Source organism: Pteronotus mesoamericanus, unplaced genomic scaffold (assembly GCF_021234165.1).
Source record: "Pteronotus mesoamericanus isolate MK-2021 breed Mesoamerican mustached bat unplaced genomic scaffold, CSHL_Meso_final scaffold_167, whole genome shotgun sequence".
NCBI classification, from domain to species: Eukaryota; Metazoa; Chordata; class Mammalia; order Chiroptera; family Mormoopidae; genus Pteronotus; species Pteronotus mesoamericanus.
Genome location: NW_026555308.1, coordinates 35,276,042 through 35,285,275, shown reverse-complemented (window position 1 = coordinate 35,285,275; position 9,234 = coordinate 35,276,042). Strand labels below are relative to the sequence as shown.

General features: G+C 43.8%; 1 pseudogene; it reads left to right on the top strand.

Moving 5' to 3' along the window:
- The first annotated feature begins 317 nt into the window (after positions 1–317).
- Positions 318–1,586, top strand: LOC129083538 (keratin, type I cytoskeletal 18-like; annotated as a pseudogene).
- Positions 1,587–9,234: the final 7,648 nt, after the last annotated feature.

Genomic DNA, 9,234 nt, shown 5'->3' with positions numbered 1-9,234 from the left:
ATCTTAGACATGTCTTGTAAATATTTTTGCAGCTGTACCTCCTTGGGCAAGGGAAACAAAGGAAAAAGTAAACAAATGGGACTACATCAAACTAAGAAGCTTCTGCACAGCAAAAGAAACCATCAACAAAATGAAAAAGGAACCCACTGAATGGGAGAACATATTTGCCAATGATACATCTGATAAGGGGTTAATTTCCAAAATATATAATGAACTTATACAACTCAACACCAGGTAGACGAAGAACCCAATTTAAAAAATGGGCAAAGGGCTGCTTGAACCTGAATCTTGGCTTCTTGCCTTCCTCCCTGAACAACATGAGCTTCAGCACCTGCTTCAGCTCACCCATAAACTACTGGACCCTGGGCTCTGTGAAGTTGCCCAGCCACTGGGTCTGGCCAGTCATCAGCACAGCCTGCAGGCATCTGGGGCTCAGACTCCCAGGTCTCTGTGTCCCACTCTACCAGTGTGAGGGGAAGCTGTGGGTCCCAGGGCCTTGCTGTGGGTATGGTTGGGGGTCCAGCCAGCATAGGGGGCATCTAGAGCAAGAAGGAGATTGTGCAATGCCTGAATGACTGCCTGGGCTCCTACCTGGAGAGGATGACAAGCCTGGAGGCTGATAATCGGAGACTGGAGAGCAAAACAGGGAACACCTGGAGAAGAAGAAACCCAAGATCAGAGACTAGAGGCATTATTTCAGATCATCCAGGACCTGAGGGCTCAGATCTTTGCAAATTCTGTGAACAATGCCCACATTGTTCTTCAGATTGACAATGCCCATCTTGTGGCTGATGACTTTCAAGTCAAGTATGAGAGGGAGCTGGCCCTGTGCCAGTTTGTGGAGAGTGACATGAATGGGCTCAGAAAGGTTATTGATGGCGTCAATGTCACATGTCTGCAACTGGAGACAGAGATTAAGGTTCTCAAGGAGGAGCTGCTCTTCATGAAGAAGAACTACGAGGAGGAAGTAAATGGTCTACAAAACCAGACTGCCAGCTCTGGGTTGGCTGTGGAGTTGGATGCCCCCAAATCTCAGGACTTCAGCATGATCATGGCAGACATTTGGGTTCAGTATGATGAGCTGGCTCAAGAGGAGCTAGACAAGTACTAGTCCCATCAGACTGAGGAGAGCACCACCGTGGTCACCTGGCAGATTGCTGAGATAGGAGCTGCTGAGATGACATTCAGAGAGCCGAGACGTACAGTCCAGTCCTTGGAGACTGACCTGATCTTGATGAGAAATCTGAAGATCAGCTTGGAGAACAGCCCGAGAGAGGTGGAGACATGCTATGTTATGCAGGTGGAACAGCTCAGTGGGATCCTGCTGCACCTAGAGTCAGAGCTGGCCCAGACCTGGGCAGAGGGGCGGTGCCAGGCCCAAGATTACAAGGCCCTGCTGAGCATCCAGGCTGAGCTGGAGGCCTAGATTGCTTCCTACCACTGCCTACTGGAAGAAGGAAAGGACTTTGATATTTGTGATGCCCTGGACAACAGCCGCTGCATAGAATCCAAAGACGACCACTTGCAGGACCGTGGACGGCAAAGCGGGGTGTGAGGTCAATGACATCAAAGTTCTTAGGTGTTAATGGCAGCAGAAGTGGGGCATTGCTTGGGGGGCAAGAGGCCAATAAAAAGTTCAGAGATCACTGAACATTAAAAAAAAGGGCAAAGGACCTAAATAGACAGTTCTTCAAAGAGGACATACAGATGGCCAATTGACATGAAAAAATGCTCACTGTCACAAAACATCAGAGAGATGTACATTAAAACCACAGGGAGATATCACCTTATGCCTGTCAGAATGGCGATCATCCAAAAATCACCAAATAAGTGCTGGCGAAGATGTGGAAAAAAAGGGAATGTTCATACACTGTTGGTGGGAAAGCAGACTGGTGCAGTCACTGTGGAAAACAGTAGGTAGTTTCAAGAAATTAAAAATGGAACTGACTTTTGAGCCAGTGATTCTACCTCTGGGATATATCCTAAGAAACCCAAAACACTAATTAGAAAGACTATATGCACCCCAATGTTCACTGCAGTGTTATTTACAATAGCAGGATCTGGAAACTGCTGGAGTGCCCGTTAGTAGATGAGAGGATAAAAAAGTTGTGGTACATTTACACAGTGGAATACTACTTGGCCATTAAAAAAAAAAAAGAAATCTTACCTTCTGCAACAGCACTGATGGACTTGGAGACGGTTATGCTAAATGAAGTAAGCCACTCAGAGAAAGACAAATACCATGTGATTTCTCACTTATTTTATATATGAAATCTAATGAACAAAATAAATTGATTAACAAAATAGAAACAGAGACATGAGCACATGTGAGAAACTCACAGCTGTCAGAGGGGGACAGGTTTGGGGACTGGATGAAAGAAGATGAAGGGATTCAGCAAAAAATATACGTACGTAACACACAGACACAGACAACAGTGTGATGATAGCCAGAGGGAAAGGGGAGTTGGGGGAGGTGGAAATGGGTGAAGGGGAGAGATTGGGAATGGAAAGAGGCTTTGCCTGGGGCGAGGGGCCCACGATGCAGTTTGCAAAGAATGTTTTATTGAGTTGTATACATGAAAACTGTATGGTTTTGTGAACAAATATCACCCCAATAAAATCAATAAAAAAAAAAAAGACCGAAAACAATGACTCAAAAGCAAGAAAAACCAAACCAAACAAAGCTTACAAAAGAAAGCTTACAAACTGATAGGGCTATTTAAATGTAGGTAATCTGAAGAAATGTTGGCGTATTCTATTCAGACATGGATTTATTTTTCAGAAAAGTACATAAATGGTTTTCAGGAATTCAGAGGAAACTAACTGAAGTTATTTTATTATTTTACATAGGGAAACAAAACCCCAAGAAGGAGCAGAGGATGACATAAGAATAACATCAAAATGGGAGTGGAAGTTTCTCTAGGTTCCCTGTGCTTTATAATTGTTGTGAATACTCAGTGCTCTTTCCCACACAAACCTTGTTAGGAATGCTGATTTATTACTGCTGCTTTGAGAAAGGTGGAAAAGTCAGTCTACTGGCCTAAATTTGACTTGCGGGATTATCACTGATAGAAAAATAATGAAAGTATGCTCTTTCAGTGACCACAACGTGCTTTTTAACTTCTTTGATAATTCTTTCCCTGTGTTCTGTTTCGGTGCCGCTGGGGCTGACCGATGGTGCTTCGAGCCTTCCTTACAGGGTTTGCCTAGGTGATAGTGACAAGATGAGGAGGCTCTCTCTGATGTTAAAACTTAGCAAGGCCTCTCAGCTTCAAATCTCTAGACCAGCTTCACGAATTTTATTTATGTATTCATTTATTTATATAATGTTTGGTGCTGAGACAAGGATAAAAAAAATTAAAACAAATTCATCAGCAGGACCCATATTGGAGATAGATTAGAATTTGAACCCCTGAACTTCCTGATACCTCCTGCCACAGAAATAACAAGATCATTACTGAGCTTCACAAACAAAGGAAACTCTCTCTTTTCCCCAATAACAGGCCAAAAAGGCAGACCTGAGAATACACGCACAGCTCAAAACATCATCACGAAATCCCAGAACCAAAACAAAAGCAACTGTGCCAAACAGCAAATAAACAAAGGTGAAGTCAGCCTCGAGCAAACCCTGGTGACTTGCCAAACTTGGCTTCTGGCTGTTTGCCCTGTGGGAATTATGTAATTCCCAAACAAGGGCCCTCGACTGAGAAGTTCCAGCCTCTCATTTTATACTTCTTACTTGTAAGAACTAGCAGCAAAAATAGGTGAGAATCTCACTTCCACTGATGCAGTGAGGCTGCAGACTTTTAGTAGGTAATTTTGTTGTTAGTTTTGTTGGGATGGTGTGGAAGCCATGTTTGAGAGATAATAGAATGAATTTCACTCTTTCCTCCCCCAAAAGTAACTGCATTGCCCTCTATTTTATAATCTTAAATAATCTATGCCCTAGTTCTCTGAGGTCAAAAGATGTGAAAGCCCAGAGCGGGAAGCCCTGTTTACTTCTTCCTTCCAGAGTGGGGACAAGCTCTGATGGAAGAGCTGGGCTGATGTGCTGGAGATTCACTAAAGAAAAGCTGGAGAAGTCCTAGGAAGTTGAGGCTGGTGGCTGGTATCAGAAGACGTATGAATGAAATGAGGCCCCTGTGCACCAGATACCTTACAGATGTCCTCTCATTTCAAAGTAATGTCAGCCCTGAAAGGTATTATTCTCATTTCACAGGAGAGAAAATTGGGTCTGAGAGAATATGCAGCTTGCTTGAAATCACACAGCTGCTTAGAATTGGCCTGGGCCATATGACTCCAAAGACTGTTGCCCTCCATAGGCCGAGAGCATTGCTTCACCAAATTCAAGGGATCTTGGGGAAAGCCTCCAGTGCGGTCCCTAGCTCCATGGGAGCTTGTGTAAGTGAACCTCTAAAGGTTTTTATCTCCAGAATCAAAATCTACATATTCCCTAGTCTCTGTGTTGCTCAGTATTGTAGCTGCTAACCACATGTGGCTATTTAAATTAAAATTAATTAAAATAAACAACTCAGTTCCTCTGTCACGCTATTGCAGAATTACTTCCCCAAATTGAGGTTTGTGTTCCCTATGCGCTAGTAGGCCAAAAGGTTGACACGCGGGTGTTGGGAGGTAGAGAAGGGTTCATTCGATTGGGCCAAGGTGAGAGGATGGGAGAGCAAAGTCTCTTAAATCCATTTCTCCCAAGATGCAAAATTAGGGAGTTTTTATGTGGCTAGGGAGTAAGGAGAAGGGGAATTCCAGGGAACTGAGAGAGAGAAGTCTGTATTTCTTTATTCATAGATGACACTATTTTGTATCAGACTCCTGGGCGTCAGCAACCGGTCATAGCTACCTTGAAGACATTCTTTCCTTCTGCAAAACAAACTCGTAAATTCGCCTTGCGACCCTGAAGTTACCTTCTCCTGTTTGACAGTACATCAGCAACATAAAATGATACTGTGAGAACAAGGAGTGCTGGGTTGAAGAATGAAGATTCGGCAAAAATATCTCATAATTGTGCATCTGTTGTTATTTTTAAAGCAAGAAGCAAAAACTAGGCATCTTGTGACTATAGCCATTGTTTAAGCTATCATTGTTTTGTGCTTAGCTAGCTATATTTTTCTATTATCTCAAACAAAGTGTACTTTTAAATACTTCTCGAACTTGCTCTACAGCCAGTCCTTCAGAACATGACTAACATACTGTCTTAATCTGACTATAAGGTACACAACAAAGTAATTGAAACATTTAGTTAAAGCCTACACCTAGGTACTAATTAATAATTAAGTTATTTCGTTCTAACTGCTGACGATACTAGGGGCATTAATATCAAAAGGGGCTTGGCTACGACCCTAGCAACATGTCATGAGCAGTAATCACGTGTGGTCAGTGGCTTTCTTTCTGGACAGCAAAGCCTTCTGGAATGTTTTCATCTTCACAGAGAGTTTTTTGGTGGACAGCTCTGGAGATGGAACAAACTAGCTGTCAATGGGACCTCCCCTTTCCAGCTGCGCTTATTCCTTGTGGGCCTGGAGAATCCTGCTGGTCCTGCTTACTGAGGGAGACAGGCTTAGTCTCGCTCTGGGTTTCCATTGGGAGGAATTTCCCCTCAGCATGTTTCTGACCTCTGTCTTTCTCTTTATTCTTTCTACTCCTGGGAGGTGGAGGGCTTTCTTGATTAGATAATCTGGGAAGAATAATTGGGAATGAGCTACCTCTTGGAAACACAAGTTCTGTTGTTCCCACAGAGCCCTGCCCCTGTGGTGGGCAGGGCTTGGAGGTGTCCTGAATATCTCCTGTTTGCCTTTAAATTCACTCTCCACCCTTCTGCACCCTGCTCTGGGCTGCAGGAGGCTGACCTGTATCATCTACACCAATGACCTCCCTTGACCTCTGTCAGATCCACCATATCATAACAGCAGCAATTTATGGTAAGATGGAAGAGCTACAAGCAGGGTCAGGGGCACAAGGAAGCCACATGAGCAGGTGACATAGGTCATTTCACCTACCATTCTTCCACTGGTGCCTCCAGGACATGGTAAATGCCCTGTGTCAACAACCATGTTATGGGGCGTGTGCCTAGTAGGTAGCAAGCCTGAATCTGGGGACCGAAGAGGGGAAAGACAGGCAGCTCTGCTATACACCTCCTCTTGACCCAATGAGCGAATTTTTTCTTCCTGTTACTCATTTCTAGGCTTTTTGGGGTTTAGGGGTCTTGGTTTCGAAAGGGAGAACATTTCCATTTGGAAACGCAGCAGGGTTTTAAGCTTTAAGCTCCATCTGCGGACTGACCCTTGTGCCTTCAAAGTGTACCAGGCAAGGGAAAGAGGTTCCCTCCCAGCAGGAGTAATCGACTCTGATGGTCAGGAGGAGGTAGGGCTGCCAGCACACTCTGGGGTGTCTCTTTGAAGTCCTTTACTTAGTTTTAACAATAGAGGGAAAAAGGCAGTACCCACGGACTGAAAAGGACACGATGACCAAGGGCTCAGATCATCTTATTGATGAAGGTCAGGCAGACTTCAACAGGTAAGCCTCTTAAATCAGCAGAGGTGCTGGCCAGGGCTGAGGGGAGTCTAAAACGAGTAACAGAGCGGAGAGGTGATGTGTATCAGTTACCTCGAAACCAGCTGCAGCAGCAGGGGCTGTAATTCATGTCACTATCCTTCCTAAGTTTATCCAGAAAAATAGGCCAGCCAGAATGCTGGAGAAGCTGCTCCCAGATTTTACTATTGAAGGAAATGGATCCAAGCAGCCCAAGGCTGAACCTCAGTGAAGTCTCTGGGTACTGCCCATAGCGCCCTTTAGGACAGAGGAGAGGCTTTCCCTAGGGACTGTCTTCCTCTAAAGAGAGCCAAACGTCACGCTCCACTCCCCAGGGGCAGCTGCCAGCCAATGTGTGGTCAGGAGAAAGGACCAACTTCCCTGCATTAAGCAGGGCATTTGGGAAGGTTCATCCATCTTTGGAAAAACTGAGGTCTTTGTTGCAACTTCTTTGTAGTTTAACACCTCTCTCTGCTCAGTTCCCCTTCTTTCACTCCCTACTACAGGTGTGGCTCTTGGGCGGACCCCCCAACCCATTTCCTGCCAGCTATTCTCTGTCTCAGAGCCTTTTTCCTGGAGTACCGCCTTAAGATGGTATTGTCTTCACCTCAGAGTACTTTTCCTGTGCCCACACTTTTGATGGAGTCTTCTTGAATTATCCTAATTTGAGTGTGCCCTCTGACTCCTGCTGGGTCCTTCGAGGATAGGTATGGGGACATGGGATAGGACTGCCCTGGTCCCCTCATCTTATGGCTGGTGAGTAAGTCTGTCCAGTTCTAAGGTTAGTATTAGTGGGAACTCCCTATTCACAGAATCCGCTTCCTCAAACTTACAGGAATCAGCTTGATAAATATATTTTGACCCCTGCATTAATTCTGGGTTTAAATTATTCAGAACATGAATGGGGAAGCTACTCATTGGTGGCTCCCTCAGAAACCCCAACCCTACTGAGTGCAGCTTGTACCAGATGTGGATGGAACAGCCAAGCGTGGGGCCTGTTCAAGGGTGCTGTTCAGACAGTGTGTGTGGGTGCGGAGGTTGGGGGTGGAAGGCCTGTAGCAAGATGACACTTAAGAAAAGCTCTTCATTGTGCATGAGAATGAACAAGGATGTTTCCTGCAGCATTGTTTATAATAGCGGTAAAGGTAACAACTTAATAGGGGTCTAAACAAATTGTGGTATATTTTTACAATGACATTGCACGCAGTAGTAAAAATAGTGAGTGGATCTAAAGTGCTCACATGGAAAAAATCTTCAGGCAATATTGTTGAGTGGAAAGGGATGTTGTAGGCTGAGAAATATACCATGATTCCGTTTTATCAGAACTATTTAGGAAAATGATCACTTAATACAAAGGACCTGGCTTAGAGAGTGAGGAGCAGGAGTAGGGAGGGTGATTAATCCCCTCCCCTGCTCTGCCTCCTTTTGCCATTTCTTCCTAACTTCCTTTATCATTTCTGTCTTCCTTTTCACTCCACATTCTTCCTTCTCTTAAAGAGAAACCCATTTCATGGGTTAAAATTAGAGCCAAATCTACATACCATGAACTGTTTTGTTTACTCTCATTAACAACCGGTTGAACTCAGTCGATTAGCAAAGAGGCCAAGCCAAACTGGTAGTTAAAGTGTCAAAATAAATGGATCCAGTGCCCATGCCCCAGCTCACATGATCAAGTTAATGAATAATTAATTGAGCAGCAATATGATCTGTTATATGGAAGCCTGCCTGCTTTGGCTACTTATAAAAGCCTCAAAGATAAGCCAACAATTCAATGAAGCTATAAAGTATATAGAGAAAAAAGAAACTTCAAGTAGGGTTTGAATAATAAAACTTTAGTGTTTGCCTTAAAGAAAGTGCAAGTAACATTGTATTTTATGCTACCAGAGCATGCAGATTATTTGAATTGAAGAACAAGAATTCTAGTCTGATGGCTTCCTTTTGTATTGGAGAGAATAGTGGCCAAGGAAGTGAGGCTGCAAAGCAGGATGCCCAGTTCAGCTGCTTTCTGATGACACATTTTAGAGACAGTAGAGATAGATGTTCATTCTCTTTTACTTTGGGAATGGTCCCATCTCTCTCTGATGTAGTAGGATCCAAATGTGTGCTCTTTTATTTTTAGGTCTGTGTTTGGGGCACAATCTCTAAGGGACAGATGGAAATGGCTGACAGTACTGAATGTGTTAATGGCGGGAACAACCAGCTCTGGGCTTCTTCGGAGTTCTGTGTCATGGTATAAGGATGCGCCAATGCTAGTGGGTCTGGAAATAAAATCATATGAGAAATGGTCACAGGAACTGAACATTTTTAGCTAGAAGGAGAAATCCAGGTGTAGGGTTATCAGATAAATACAGGGTAACAGGTATTTGAATTTAAGATAAACAAATGAATATTTTAAAAGTATAGTTATGCCCTCTGACTGGTGTGGCTCAGTTCGTTGGGTGTCAACTCACAAAGCAAAAGGTCACCGGTTCGATTCCTGGTTAGGGTACATGCCTAGGCTTTGGGCTTTGGTCCCTGAGTGGGGTGCATACAAGAGGCAACTGACAGATGTTTCTCTTTCACATCGACATTTCTCTCCCTCTCTTTCTCCCTCCCTTCCCCTCTCTCCAAAATAAAAATAAATAAATAAATAAATAAATAAATAAATAAATATTTTTAAAAAAAAGTATAGTTATGCCCCAGATATTACAA